General features: G+C 40.9%; 1 protein-coding gene across 2 annotated transcripts in view; it reads left to right on the top strand.

Annotated features, from left to right (window-relative positions):
- Positions 1 to 16,444, top strand: part of GPC6 (glypican 6) — a 3,429,025-nt gene that overhangs the window by 1,638,513 nt on the left and 1,774,068 nt on the right. The gene's annotated exons all lie outside the window — the stretch shown is intronic.

Raw genomic sequence — 16,444 nt, 5'->3', positions numbered from 1 at the left:
AGCTCTGGTGCTAAATGTAGCAGCTTAGCACCAATGCAGGCACGCCTGCACCATTGTGAAAGAAGGCCTGCATTGCAGGGAAAGATTGTTTATGTGCAGGAAGGTGTCCCTTCCTGCACATTAACAATCAGTAATGGCGTTAAGTAACTTTTATGTGTGCTGCTGAATGCAGCTCACATAGAAGTTACAACTCGTCATTTTTTTAATGATTGTTTTTGAGCAGGAAGGGACACTTTCTTGCATATTATCAATCAATGGCATGTTGCTGTTTTTATTTGTGCTGCACAATCCCCTATCGCCACAGAAAAGTCACTCTTTCTGACGTTCCTAGGGTGATAGGGGATTCGTCTTATTCACAAGGCAGCGTTAAGCCACTTAATGTGGCTTAACGCCGCCTTGTGAATAAGGCCCCCTTTCAGGCCATGCTTAGGGTGAAAGGGGCGTGCAATGGGTGTTGCGGTGGTCGTTCCACTGCAACACACATTGATTTTGATGCTGCCCTATATTTACAAGGGTGGTGTAAATATGGGGCAGTGCCAAACTTAAGTCCAGGGAAAACCTGGTCTTAACATGGCGAAATGAGGAGAAATGTTTTATTTCTTCTCGTTTTCGCTGTTTCTATGGAGCATATTTATTAGGAAACGGTGGGAGCGCGCCTTTAAGCCAAGAAGGCTACTGCCATGCCCTGACAGTTTTCAAACACAGGGATGCACCATATTCACAAGAATACGATGCACCTATGCCCTTCCCTTAGCACTGGTGGTAAATGTAGGCACCTAGCCTGTCACCTGCAGATGTACATAACAACTGGACCTGCCTCCCATTTGCTTTCCTAGCCAGCCAGGCTCCATTCCCACTGGGAGAAGAACTTTCCTCATAACTGGTTTTGAGTGACTACAGAGGAGGGGTTGCTCATTTCCCTGACCACACCACTAGGGTTGGTACAGAAGCTCTGCATGAGGGAGGAAAGGTTCTGCAATATTGGTTTTAGGTAAAGAGGGACATTGTTTGATTGTTTGCAGTAGGGCACACATGAAGTTCTGTAAAAGTGGGTAGTGTTAACCCTGGAAGCTTTTCCCCAACTGTTTAGCGAGGGACCAGGTGTTTCCCCCACCAGAGGCTAGTGCAAGTGGCAACCCTAGGCACCCTCATCAGAACACTACTGGATCTGTGAAAGATAGAAGAAGGATGGCACCAGTTTGTGAGACATGTGAGGTGAATCTTACAGGGCTGGACCTGTTTCCATTTGTAAAGACCACAAAGATGTGGAATCCAAAGATCAGTTGGCTGACCTATTTAACTACAGGGACACAAAAGCTGCAAAACCCCATCTTCTGGAAAAAGCACTCTGATCACTTTCAACTGGACCGCCTTTGATCCCTGCTGGTGGCTTCTGTTGGAGTGAGTCCAAACACCAAAGTGGTTCCTCCCATCTCCTGGACCCGGGGATGGTGTTATAGTGAACTTCTCCGTCCCTAAATTGAATGAAGTGGGACGAACAAACGTTTTGGCAACTTTCTGCCTGGAAAACTGATGGATGTTGGAGTCATAATTAAAGTTCCAACTGTTGATGTTGAATCGTCAGTCGGTCTCAAGTTGCCAGCTTGTCCCACTAAAGGGGATCCGACTTCCAGAAAAGTTTGTAAGACTGAACATAGAGGGCTTCATCACCACTAATGCTGAGAAGCTTCGGATTGACACCGAGGCATTCCTTGGTAAGGACTTCGGACTTCACCTTCTCTGAGCTTTGCAACCTTTATCGACGACTGCACCGGGAACCCACTTTTCAGCAACCTGCCATAGTCCAGCCCCACTTCAGATCCGACTATAGCTTGCTCTGCTGATGACTCATCGACAACAACTTTTTCACCACAAAAGTGTCAAAGTCAGAAGGCAAACCTTCCGCCAGGATGAACCTGGACTCCGTATTCAACCTCATCTGTTGAGTTTGGTCTGGTCTAGTTTGACTAGATTCCTGTGGTTGGTGCTTGTGCTTTTTGGACCTATATTTATTTAGAACCTTCAAAATTCAAATATACTGTTACTCTTACCGGATTGTTATTGTTTTGGTATAGGTTTGCTCAGTAAAATATTCTCTACTTTTATAAATTGGACTGGGATTTTTATTACACTGTGTTTTTAACATTTCACCTGTTCAGGTACTTATAAATGCTTTGCACATTTTCTTAAGTTAAGAGTGTCTACTCTGTCCTCCAAGAAATATGGGGTTGAGATCAAGTTTGAATTAATGAAACATTTACTGAACCTAACAAGAACAGTAACATCATTTCTTGCAGCAGGATACATTCCACCTCAACAAAAAATCCACTTTCTCCTAATGGTACTTTGCCACAATTTCAGATGGAAGACGGCATTATAGAAAAAATAGGGAAGGTAAAGTTCCTTCTGAAAGGAGTAACGACTCTAAAAGTTAGTTACCTATAATATTGCTGCTCCCCCATGATCAGAAAATGCAATATTATGTTTTATTTCCGGTAGATTAAGTTCTATCTAGCTATATTCAAAAGCACAAATTCCATTTATTCATTTTGCTGATCCTGGTAAGCAGAGTACCTACACATAATTGGGGTTAATCAGGGAAGTAAGTTACACTTGTGAGTAATTTACAATCACTTTTGAGTAACTCTACTACTTTTGGCTATTCACAAAATAGGGTGTCAAATTACTCAAAAGTGTACACCCATATCTTTCAGCCCCCTGTAAAATGGGGTGGGTCAAATTTACAAGTGTAAATTACTACTAAAAAAACATTACTAATTCGAGCACCAGAAATGGCCAACCATGGTACTGCAAGATTCTCCATTAGAAAATAATGAGAGGAGGGACTTAAAATAAAACTCCTTAGGAAATAATGTTAAATTAAATAATTTCAAATGCGTACAAGATAAATAAATGTAATTTAAAACATTTAAAAATAGTACATATTTTAAATTTTATTATAAAAAGTGTAATAACCGTTTGCCATTTAAAAAATAATGTAATAACTATTCTATTAAATGTGATTAAATTACTTGCAATTAATTCTATACCTCATTTTTAATGATTATCACTGCATAACATTTTTTTACTCTTTTGGGGAGTTTATTTTTAATTTAAACTTGTAAAAAAATGTAATTTAATATCAGTTCAATTATTTAATTTTCAATTCCAAACTATGGGGGTCATCACGATTCAGGCGGACCGCCATGGCAGTCTGTCTGACATCCGGGGAATCGGCTTGACTGCCAGATTACAATACCGGCTGTCGGAGAGCAGAGGTCAGGGGGTAGGTCAGCCACCTCCAACAGGATCAAAGATCCTTTCAGGACAGCGGTTTCATTCTTAACCCTACGATGGGGCTGGTGCCTGCGCAGGCACAGCCGTAGGGATTAGGATATCCCTTTCTGGCTGCCTTTTCATGGTAGTCCCACCACCATGAAAAGGCAGCTGGAAAGAGACTTTAGGGGCCCCAAGAAGGGTATCTGTTCCCTGTAGGCCACTGCTAAGTGGCCTTGGGGGCATATATCACATATCCACGCACCGTATGCCAGGCACCACATGATGCTTGGCACACGGTGCATGGATGTGCAAAACTGCCTTTTTTTACTGCAGCTTCTGCTGCGCACCTTCTCCTGGGCCACAGCACAAGCAGAAGTAGAAAAAGGCGGTTTACAACCTCCTACACTGTGGTCTAATTGTTATATGGCGGTGGGACTGCTGACTCCTTGTGAGCGGTCTCATGCCCACTGCAAGGGCAGTCGGTTGTCTGAAGACTGCCATCATAATTAGGCCCTAAGTTAATAGTGCTCTAGCAATTTTGTCTTTAGTTTTGTGTTTAACATACAGATATACATTAATTCACAACAATATTCACCATAACTTTATTTTTACAAAATGTTGTCAAGTTTAATATACATTTATACTTTTCCCTATACTTTACCATGCAGAGATCTCTGCTACCAGGGTGAAGATCTCCCTATAGCAAAGTATAGAGAACTTTTCCCTACACTTTACCATATGGAGATCTCCATCATGATTGCAGAGATCTCTAAGGTAAAGTATAGGGAATTTTTCCCTGTCCTTTACAATATGGCGCTCTTTGCCCTGATGGCAAAGACGCACTAGGGCATAGTGCAAAGTATAGAAGTTTACTAAAATTAGTAAATGTTTGTATAAAAATTGTATGTGAAATATGAATGTAAATTTTTTTTACATATTTATTTTCAATATAGTGCTAAAGAAAAATGTTACATTACAATTGTCTAAATTTTGAAAGAAATCTCAAAATAATATAAATATATTAAATTAAATTAAAATTATTTTTTTGCAAGTGCATATTAAAAATTAAATCCCCAACTATAAACATTACATTATTTTAGAATGCATTAATCATTATGAAAAGTGATATAGGATTAATTAAAATTAATTTAATTATAGTTAACAATATTATTATTGTCATATTAATGTTATTAAAATATTTTATATTTCAAACATATGTGCCATGTTACAATATTTATTTAACATTATGCTATATTTATATTTCAATTATTTTCAATAATTTAATTAAATTTATTTTAACATTATTTATTATGTGATTTAATGTTAAGTCCTTACCTTCGTTATTTTTATGGGAGGGCATTGCAGTATCAGAAGTTGACCATGTGTGGTGATGAACTTAATTCAACTTTAATCTGGCTTAATTTACCCTGCTCTGGATCTCTTTTTTACTGTAGTAATTTTGGAAGGGACGTTTGTGAATAGCAATGGACATACTCTTTAATGGGTGGGCACACATTCCTCTCCTGAACTTCCTTTAAAGTCTCCTTGCTCCTCCCTACACCTCTCCCCTTTAGCAGGATGTATTCCTTATTTTCCAGCCACTCCCCATGTCCCTCCCACATTTGCTACTAAAATGTGTACTTTCATGCATGGAGACTCCACAATCAGGACAGATATCTCAGCCCAGAAAAAAGATAGTAGAAAGGTGTAGGTGTAAACTCTGCATGTAGGTTTGTGAATAGCATTATGTGGAACATTTGTACTGCTATTGTAGTACTACAAAACATACAACAAAATGCAGTTTGTGAATAGGCCCCAGTCTCTACATGCCAAGAAAGAAGAGACAAAAGGAAAGTATTTATGAGAGGAAATCAAAACTAAGGGCATCATTACGATGGCGGGCAGACTATCCGTAACGGAACGCGGGACCAACCGCGATGCTGCAGCGGTCCCGCCATGCATTTTAGGATGCACCCGCCACAATGGCGGGCGCACTCTGGGCCTGTTACATTGCGGGTGGATCTGCTGGCTGCAGACCCGTTCGCAATGTAAAAGGACTGTGCACAGCATTGCAATGCACAACAAGGCAGGCACCAAGAAGTGCCTGCCACGTAGCCAATTGCAATAAGGGGGGTACCATAGGTACCCGCCATGTGCACCCGCCAGCCCCCTAACACCCTAGGAACCCACGACGGGCCCCCAATGTCAAAAACTGCATGCCTTTCCATGGCGGCATCGCCTCCATGGAAAGGCAATTCTCCGTCGACATCATAATATGGATGGCGGTGTCTTGCAGACACCGCCACCATATTGTGTCCCTTTTCCGCCCGTTGAGATTTCGACCAGCAGAAAAGCGGTGGACGGTCTTTCCGTCCGCTGCGGTGCCCCCCGCCATTCTAATATGGTGGGGGGATAACCAGGGACATATGGTAGGAGGATCGCCACCGCCAGTCCGGCGGGTAGCGCCGCCGGACCGGCGGTGGCGATTCGCCCGCAATCATAATGGGGCCCTAAGAGTTTTTTAAAGATATGTTTTGTTCCTAGATGTGTTTTTCTATTATGAACAATTATTGGTGCAAATGATAATCATATTATGATAGACCTAAAATATTATATACATTCATACCCTTATCAAGCAAATAATTAATATTCATAATATGGAAATCTTTTGTGTTGTGTAATCAACACCTTTGTTACAAGATTAGAGCAAAAGAAAAGTTAAAGCTTTTGTTTGTCATGAAAGAATTGATCTAATTCTAAAATAAATATGACACAATAAAGAGTTGCCATCGTTTCTGTTTTTCTATTTATTTTCCCTGACATGAAATCTAAAATATATTATTCTGAAAATAAATGTACTTTTTGAAAAAAAATCCTTGACAATCTTAAGAAAAGAAAACAGAACATTGTGAGACTTTTTTCATAATCAAAATATACTCCTTGCCAAGGACGAGAATAATGTTAATAATTATTGACTGGCAAACACTCATTTGTGCGTTTACCTCATAAAAATTAAAATGGATTTGTTGTCCATCGATCATAACTTTTATATATGGGAATGTATTATTTCAGTGCATAATGAAAATGTTTTAAACATGTTAGCTATATTTAGGTCAATATTTCCAATAATATTCCTTTTTGAATGAAAATCTACACCATTTCTTGTTTATGGAAATACTTGGAACCCTCATTAGGAATGGCCTGATGTCAGATAAGATAATTATTGCACCAGATGAAATCTGACACTGAGGAGTTTCAGAATATTTTGGGTGCTATAATTAGCTCGTATTCTCATTGATGCTGCAAAAATGGGGCATAACATGTGGATTCCATATTGCGCTGAAATCTGCATATCCCAGTATTATCAGGCATTGTCATCTGGTAAAGATCAGTAGGTTTTAACTATCAAAATTTAGCTGGGGAAACTAAAGGTGCATTATTTACAGTAATACTTAAATTTCTGCTACGTTTACTAATTCGATTAACTGCACATATTGGAATTTTCCCGGGCACCGATAATAAAGGTATACCCAGAAAGTTAGTCTTCACAAACTACACTTTCTAATACGTTTAGTATTACTACAATAGTACTACTTACAAACTGCAAAATGCTATTCACAAATCTATAGGCGGGGACCTCTACCTCGCTTATCTTTCTATGTGGAGGTCTCCACTATGTATGCAGAGACCTCTGCACACACAGGTATACATTTTGGTAATAAATAGAGAAGGAACCTGGGGAGTAGCTTGAAAATGAGACATGCTTACTTCTAAATGGGATGGAAGTATATGGAGGAAAGGAAGCCTTAGGAAGTGTAAAGAGAGGTTTAGGGTAACATGGAAATTCAAAAAGATGTCCACAAATGAGTTAGCCCACTGGTATTTATAACCTGCACTTCCAATTTTAATACAATACAATAATTTTTATACAATACAATTCTAATTTTAATACAACCAAAGAGGATCCAAAACAGTAGGAAATATACTCCAGTTCAGTTTTGGAGTAAGCCTAGTACCACATATAGCCACACTCAGGTGCTGTAACACACTCCCATGGAAAGTAATGGAGGCACAAACATAAAATAAAACCCCATAGGATACAATAAAGATAGATTAAATGTTAAAAGAAATGTGTATATTAAATAAATACATATTTAACTATTTGTTTGAAAGTAAAATAAACAAATTCAACAAACAAGATTAAAAAACATATATCAAATAGTAATTAAATGCAAGAATGCTAGTGAGGGTACCCTTTTTTTTAATTATTGTAAATAATACTATTTTAGAAAAACATTAATATTTCTTTTAAATTGTATATTTTATCAACATTTAAGATGAGTAGTTACTGTGTGTTTGAATAATTATTCAACTCTACTATTGTTTCCTACACTTACCATGGGAAGATCTCCAACCCAGTGGAAGAGATTCACCCCAACATGTGAAATGTTATAAGCACTTACTTTATATTCCCAATCCTGATGTAGGAGGTTCTACCATGGGGAAGAGACATATACGACTGCACCTATGAGTAACTTGGTGGATAGCAAAAAGCAGAAAAGTTACTCCTAGATGTAGTAGTAAATTTTCATGAGAGTAAATCTACACTCGCAATTTGACCTTTGTGACTACCCCCCTTATATTTCTGTGACTGTAACTTTACATTAAATATTCTAAAACACTTGAAAGTGCACAGCGGAATACCGGTTGTACTTGACATAGCCACACAGGCCAAAAGGACAAGAACCAGTTTTCATTTAGTTCCTGAAGCAAGGGTGCGCCAAAACACTGTATCATGCGTTCATTATACAGGAGCACATGTGGAGTGCTAAAGCCATTTGGCCTCTTTATGGGACGCCCATTGCAGAGCAAAAGAAGTAAAACATAGTCCTGACAATCAGCAACAGGACTAGCGGATGACCTCCAAAAATGCATCCCAGCAAGTGTATGAATGATGCAATAACTAAGCCTGGGCAGAGTTCGCAAAGTTTTACTCCACGAAAGTCTGCGAAGTTCCAGAAAAACTCTGCCGCTCTCAGGGGAGTTCCGCCAGAACCAGAGTCTGTTAAGTTGCGCTTCTTGCACTGATTATTAGTGCCAGGAGTTTGTCTTGCACTGTAAAATCAGCACAAACAGCACTATGGGTCGCACCAGATGGCACTACTCCTTTCAGCTTTCTGCAGCTTCCTTAATCGGGAATAGCAGATTTCTCAACGCGAGCGCCCGCATCCTGCCGTGACCGCCCGCAAAGAGAAGGAGGAGGTCTACCGTGTTATTTTTTCTCACAAGTGCTTGCCGCTAGAGTAAAAACTCGGCTTCATGTCACTTTGTTGTGTTTTTCAGAACTCAGCGTGGATCATGGAGCACGGAGTGGGCACAACTCTGTGAACTCCACTGGCGGAGCACAATTCTTCACCCACCCCTAGTAATAGCTCCAAAGACTGTCTGGAAGGTACTAACTAAGCCAGAGGCTATTTTCTTTTTTATACAAGTGCGCCACTCCTGTGGTACTGGACATGTGAAAAATTGAGTGCACAAATTCCCCAAAATCTACTGGGAAATTAGAGCAAAGTTGTGCCTATCTCAGAAGAGGACCTTGCAACTTGAAGATCAAACGTCTCCTTGGCAGATGTTAAGGCCAAATCCTTCTGGAACAATAAGGCTTTCAGTCTACTCAAAGCATCAAAGTGCACATTTGAAAGCGTCGTCTCCCTAGCTGTGGGTAGGTGGAAACACTATTTGTGTGAAACATGTCAAAACTGCAGAAACTGTCACCAAATAGACGTGGTCTGGCTTAATGCCGCAGCAGTTCTAATTGTTCAACATCAAATAACTCCCAATCGAGAGTAATATGAAAGCCGGACGTATCACAGCAGCTAGAGAACCCTTCAGAGATCAGATCAAATTTACAATGGACTCATTACACGCATCATGACATGAAGTGAAACCTCCCTACACACCAAGGAATGTCTTAAAGTATTCTAGCAGTCAGTCCCACTAAGAAAGACATCAATATCACCATTCCTACAGCGATATGTAAAAGGTACGATCCATTACTTGTGGACATATCCTTCTCCTAGCGCTTCATATCGGCCTACTTGATGGTATTTGTTAGACCTGACTTTTTCAGTGGGTTTATCCCCTGAATTTCTGCTTTTTGGCCTCCTGTTTTTTACACTGTTTTGGTTGGGTTTATGACTGGGCACATTACCACTGCTGATCAGTGCTAAAGTGCATATGCTCTCTGAGTAAATTGGTAATATGGGTTGATGTTTTCATGATTGGCTTGTTTGACTTACTACTAAGTCCCTAGTACAGTGAACTGTGTGTGCCCTGGGCATGTAAGTAAAATGCTGCTAGTAAGCCTGCAGCACAGATGGTGTCACCCACACAAGCAGCCTTGCAAAAGGTTCTCAGACATGCCACTACAGTGTCTATGCACAGTTTGGTACTGCAATGTTGACCTGGCAAGTGCACCCACTTGCCAGGCACTAACCTTCCCTTTTCCTACATGTGAGTCACCCCTAAGGAACGCACAAGGTGGTGCTGTGTCTGTGAAAGGTAGAACCTGTTTTGATGTGTGTAACATGTCCTGATAGTGAACTACAGGCAATTTCGTTGTTCACTATTGAAAGGCTGTCTGTCCCATAGGATAGAATGGGAGTTTATTTATCACATCTTCTAACTATAACTTCCCATTGGGACAAAATAGCAAGGTGAAGTTTAATATGCCTGAGCTCAGAATCTAAAAATCCATCTTTTAGTAAGGATGATTTTTACATTCAGTGTTTAAAAATACCACTTTTAGAAAGTAGGTATTTTATTGCTTAGCCAGCTTCTGTGCCTCTGCTGATTTGTGGATTGACTGTCTGGCCTTGGAGTGACACGGGCTGGGTATGTGCATTCACTATAGACATCCACTGGTGGGGGTTGAGGTGTGTCCTGCCATTCCTGGATGAGTCAGGGCTGAGATTAATAGACTTAGGCTACATTTAGAGTAGGAGTAGGAGATTTTCTTTCACCTGAATCGGCCTGGTCCGCCTTACACAATGCTGTCTCCACCTACAGCCGGGAAGCTGCACCATAGAGGAAAGAACTGGTTTTGACTGAGCACAGAGCCTCTCTGACACCAGAGACCAAGGAGAAATACTGTATAAATATTGGGGCCCAGACCCCAGAACATTAGATTACTTCTGGAATTCAAAGAGGAACCTCTGCCAAGGAGAAGAGCTGGGAAAACTGAAGGAGAAGTACTGCCCTTTGTTGTGTACTGTTTGGGGTCGGCCTGCAGTGACTGTTTCTGCCAAAGGGAGGATAAAGACTTTGCTGTGTGCTGTGTCTCCTGCTTGAGGAAGATCTCCAAGGGCTTGAAGTAGAGCTTGCCTCCTGTTTTGAAGGGATACAAAGACTTAACCACTGGCTCCCCTGAACTTACTTGCTGGGAGGTCTGAACTGCTAATAGGTGTCTGTTGCTGGGTTGGGCCTATGGTGGCTGTTCCTGTAGTTGGGAGCTGCAAAAGCGACGCAACTTCAATAAGTGCGATGCATCCACATCTCTTTACGACACATCGCCGAAGAAACTAATACAGCGCCTGCCCGCGGCTGGAGAAATCGCTGGCGGAGGTCCCCGCACTGATCCTGGCCCTGCTGTGTGGCTGAAGGAAACCAAAGTGTTGTGGGACCACAGCTGGGGAGACCAACGCAGAGCCAGTGCCATCACCGCATCGAGAACCGATGCATCCCGGATCCTCATGCATTGCACAGGGGCGCCAAGTCTACAAGAACGCCGGGGACCACAGGAAGAAACTGATGCATCACCTCCCCTTCAGTAAGGGTCCCGACACATCACCTCCCCTGCGTGGCAGTAAGAACCGACGCATCACATCCCCCGGAGAAAGGAACCAACGCATCACCTTCCATGTAAGGAACTGATGCATCACCTTCCCTGCGGCTGTTTTTGTTTATGATTGTGACACATTCAAGGTACTTTGTGTTGAAAGTGTTGCATCTATAGTTTGCTATAGACAATAGTGTTTCTACCTTTTAAAAGTCATATTTTTATTACTGTATTGTGGATTTCTTTGGTCATTTTGGTCTTGTTTTGTTTAAATAAAGACTACTTATTTTTCTAAATTGGTGTGGTGTCCATTTGTAGTGATTTCACTATTACTAAATGTGTGTACAAATGCTTAACACACTTCCTCTGAGATGAGCATGTCTGCTTGTGCCAAGCTACCCAGGGGGTGAGCTGGGGTTATTTTAGAGGTGTATCCTCCTTACCCTGACTAGGAAGAGGGGTCCCTACTTGGACAAAGGTGCAAACAATTGCCAACTAGAAACCCCCATTTCTAACAGTACTGTAAACAGTATTTGAAGTGGAATGTCGAAATCGGCAGAGAAATAAACCTGTTGTTTATCTTATCCACTGAAGGTATTTCTACAACAGTGAATGGCAACTTCCCCAACTTCTCTATGAGTAACGTATTGTATGTTGCGTCCTTTCTTGCCATGATTGTTTGCTGTTTGTGAGATTGTAAGGTAAAAAAAAGACTTGTGGCATTAAGGTGTTGCCATGGTACGTGACCGGCATGAAGTGTCTCAAGAGTCCATATTATTAATAATCGATCTCAGCTGTGACTATCCATGTTGTAAAGAGGACGTCATTCTGTAGGATGTCTATTGCAGATGACATAATGTTACCCAGAGACTATATACTGGTAGACAATATAGTCATACCATTATCAACTGCTGCTAGAGCATTTTCTAAATTTGTCCTGTCCATTTTGTAAAGTCTTTCAGCAGTCCCCTGCTGGGAAACCTTCCATACTTCATTGTGTATTGCACACAAGAATCACTTTTGACGTGATTTCCGAGGACCTAATAAAAAGTCCTGTAGTCCCATGTCAACAGAAAAAAGGAACAAGTGTTGTTTTAACTAGGACAATATTGAGGCTTTTAGCCAATCAAGGCACAACTTACCAACACTGTAAGTTATTACCACTCCAAGTGGTGTGTCAGAGCGTAACGTGGGTCGGGCCTGCCCATCTTAAACCCGTTGGTGTCACCCAGAAAACATGCATGACATCCATTAGTATTTCACTGCCACACTAACCATTCCCCATTATTGGTTACTGAAGAATTGTATGAACCTTTGCAAAGCGTGGCAACTAATATTTCCTCTGTATAGTTCGTGAACCGTTGACAGTTTGTAAAACATGCAAATGTGGGAATGTTAGGTGTTTTTAAATATTTTATCTTAGCCAAGACTTGACGTCTGCTGCACAGTTTTGTTCAGGAAAATCATTATATGTGGTATCTGTCTCTAAATAATTCCTCATTCCCCTGAACCTGCCAATCTTTAATTCCCCAAATAGATTTTAAATAAAACATGTCTCTCCAAAAGTCATGCCTTTGTGTGGACAACTTAAAAAGAAAAGATTCAGAGTATTTCATTTTTTGTATTAGTGAACATATTTTTCTTTACTGGTGATGCTGTGAGCCTATAATAATAAGACACTGGGTCAGTTTTATTGTGACCAGCGAAATATGCAAACTTCTGTGTAAATGTTTGTGAGCCACCCCCCTGGTGGTGTAGGTCAGAGTTCACATTGTATGTAATTAAATATTGCACATGGAGTACTTGCTTTATACAAGAAGTGGTCACTATAATGTTGAAAACACAACATTTCATTATAATTCATCATGCCTCGTGCATTACCTCAGAATTAAAAACAGTAGAATACTCTAGAACTTCTTGCATTTCATGCACTGTAACAATGTCCCAATCATCAGAGGCAGTACTAGGGGTGATAAAGTTATTTAAAGAGATTCAGAACACATATGGTATTTGCTAAAGTTCAGAAGGATTGAATACATCATATGATACCCTTTCCTAAACAATTCCATCAGAAAGAGAAACATCAGAAATTTTCGCCAGGAAAAAGCTCTCTTCGCACTTTGACTACGAAGAATGCGGTATTAAAACCAAGTTCGCCAATTGTACAGCAGAGCGTTCGGGGAGATAGTGTCCATTGCGAAGCAGGAAAACCACCGTCATAAAGCCAATTCAAAGGACAAGGAAAAGTAATGAAATTGTAATCCACATGGGCAGCCATAGGGGAACAAAGTACATCTTCTTCAACCAAAAGTAGAATACACATAATCTTATTCATAGAGGTGGTGGTTCTGATTAATCTGAGGAGAAGTAATTTCAGTTGATGAAGTAGCCAGAGGCTGTTTGATCTATTTTTGTCAGCTCTGTATGTTGTGTAGAACTTGGAGTGAACTGGAATTGTGGTACATTGACATAACCACCATCCGTGTCATATTTCCAAATAGAAAACTGTTTCTTTACAAGTTGTTTGTATACTGGAGGTGATGTAGCAGGTAGAAGGGATTATTCATTATTTTCTATCTCCAAGCTGGGAATAGAAACGTCATCACTGATCAAAGCTTCCAATGGGACCTTGTTTACAAGTGAGAGGAGACTGGTAACCACTCAGGAGCCCACATGGCCTACTGTGTAGAACTGGCCACATGATGGCATTGATGAACTCTTTTGACACAAATCACTGTTTTTTTCAGCCAGCAAGGGGAGACAAAACTACAGTTATGGTACCTTCAACAGCCAGGATGTGTACAGGCACTAAGTAAGATAGCCCATATTCTTTCTTATCCTCTATTTCCTCCCAGACCAGTTCACCAATCTTGGGGAGCCAACCAAGAGTTGCTGGTGCTCCCTTCACTTATCCAGTAGTGGTATGCTATACTTGGACTTTGCTCTTTGCATCCCAAAAGTTGTTCAATTACTGTTAAACAGCCAAACATTTATTGATGACAAAGAGTGCTTCTGCCTCCACTGTGCTGGGACTGTTGTGGTCAGGTACCCACATCTTAACCCCTAAGAGCATCTTGTAGGGAGTCCAACCACTCAAGGGTTTTTGAGGCAGATTGTTGAATGCTCTCTGGACTCAACTGCGACCTGGGCCTGATACCCTCGCTGCTTTAAATCTCGGTTCTTCCTTTACACTACCGAATTACCCTTGGGATGATAGGGGGATGAGTACTGCACGATCACACCCAATGTTCCCATGGTGGCTTTGTAAACATTGGAGGAAAATACTGGCCCCTGGTCCACATGGAATGTGTAGATTGCGTCTGTCCCAATAATGACTTGCAGATCTTTAATAACACTTCGGGTGTCAGTCAATCTCTGTGACCAAACTCATAAGAATTGAAAACAGGAATTCACTGAAACCAAGATGTATTTTTAAACCTCACCTGATTGTAAGGGGCCACAGAGGTCCAGATAAATACAAGCAAGAGGCTTGTTTGATGTTAAGAGTGGTGTTTGTGGTGGGCGTGCTACTGTGGAGTCCTTCCTCTGCTGGCAGATGTTGCATTTAAGGACGAAGTTCCTAGTCTATTTGTACAGACATGACAACCAGTAGCATTGCTGCAATAGTGAAATTGTAGCTGCACCTCTACCTGTACTGATGCTAAGCCCTCATGCACTGCTAGGATTAAACCTAACCTGCGATCTGAGTTTGGATATACTATATCCCCCACTCCACGAATATGAGCAAATGGTATATTTTGGGCACTCAAGTAATAGGAGTACTTTGCTGGCAACTGGGTATCCTCACATGCAGTGTTGACAGCCATCATAATGTCTCTATCTATCCTCATACTGGACAGTGTAATCACAGCGAGAGCAGCAGTTTGCACTGTTGCTTTTTCTGCTTGGTAAGCCATGGAATTCCCTGCAACTTGTATTCCTACACAATGATGACTCAAGGTGTGAATCGAATCAGTCTGTGGCAAGCATTCTTTCAGCTTAGTCACCTATCCCCAAAGTGATTTCTGCTTCATGGTGTACCCTTTAGAATCTCTGCATTCATTCTGGCTCCGGTAGCGTAGATACTCATTGTAAGAATGGTCAAAATAATACGATTCACACACGATGAGTGTGGATAATCCAGGATCCGTATTCTCAAATGACTGAATTAGAGCATTTTATTCTGCCAGCTGCACTGTGCAATCGCCTAGATACTGTGTGTAGATCTTTCAGGTTGCAATTCACAATCCTGCATATTGCTGTTAACGGCTGCGCATGCAGCTGAGTATTGCTGTTTTGTCCCTAAGGCAGGTTTTGCTGAATCATTCAATAAAGATTGTGTAATCATATTGATCAAGAGGCATGACTTTTTTAGGCAGAGGGTATAATGCTTTAACGCCGGGGACACTGGCATTCATGAAAACCTCTAAGGCTGGTACTGGAGTCACAACAATTATTTGTTACACGTGTGCCAATGCTCTCTTTCTCACCACAGCAGTCTGTACCGCTGTTAGGATATTTTCTGTTGGTACAAAACACATCTCAGCATTTGTGTATGAATGAAACTTATATGCAATTGGTACAGTGCCTCCTTCATTGAGTGTAACATTGATATATTCTGATGCACCCACAATGATACAAATCGCCAGGTTTGTGGTGTTGACAGTCCACGCATGTATAAGTGTTTTGAAGCTAGCATGTCAGCTTGTACTGGATGCAAAATCTGTGCCTGTTCAGCTGTCAAATGTGTGCTTGAAAAGTTTAGCCACATCAAGTCTTAGAATGGTTTAGCTCAATCTGGAATGTATGTTCTGCTAAAATTTAGGAAACCAATATGGATTGAAGTTTCTTCAATGTGTTTGGTGGTTGTAAAAGTGAGCACTTCTCTAAAAATTGTGTCACAAGGCTTTTGCCTTCACTTGATAGTTCATATCCCAGAAACAGGACATTGAGATGGGTAATTTGTGATTTTTAAGTGGAATATATAGCCCATGTGAGCAAATCCCAGAACTATGTTATCTACTCTTGTCAACTGTGTTGAAAGGTCATCATCCGTCAAATAAATGTAATTGATTTAGGACAATGCCTGGTCATCAAATTGTTGTATAAGTGCTCTAACCTGGGCTGATAACAACCATGGGCTGTTCTTATACCCTTGGGGTAAAAGTCAGAACTGTTTCTGAGAACTGAGAGTGCAAAAGCTTGTCAAGTACCTGCTTTCGGGCACTATATTTTGGCAGAAAACCCCATTTGAGATATCTAATGTTGTTTGTTTGTTTTATGCACTATATTGTTCATTAGTGTTGCGCTGTGCACATTTTGTACTGT

This window comes from Triturus cristatus, chromosome 8 (genome assembly GCF_964204655.1).
Source record: "Triturus cristatus chromosome 8, aTriCri1.1, whole genome shotgun sequence".
Taxonomy (NCBI): domain Eukaryota; kingdom Metazoa; phylum Chordata; class Amphibia; order Caudata; family Salamandridae; genus Triturus; species Triturus cristatus.
Note: the sequence above shows the minus strand (reverse complement) of the source record. Positions and strands in the feature narration are given on the sequence as shown.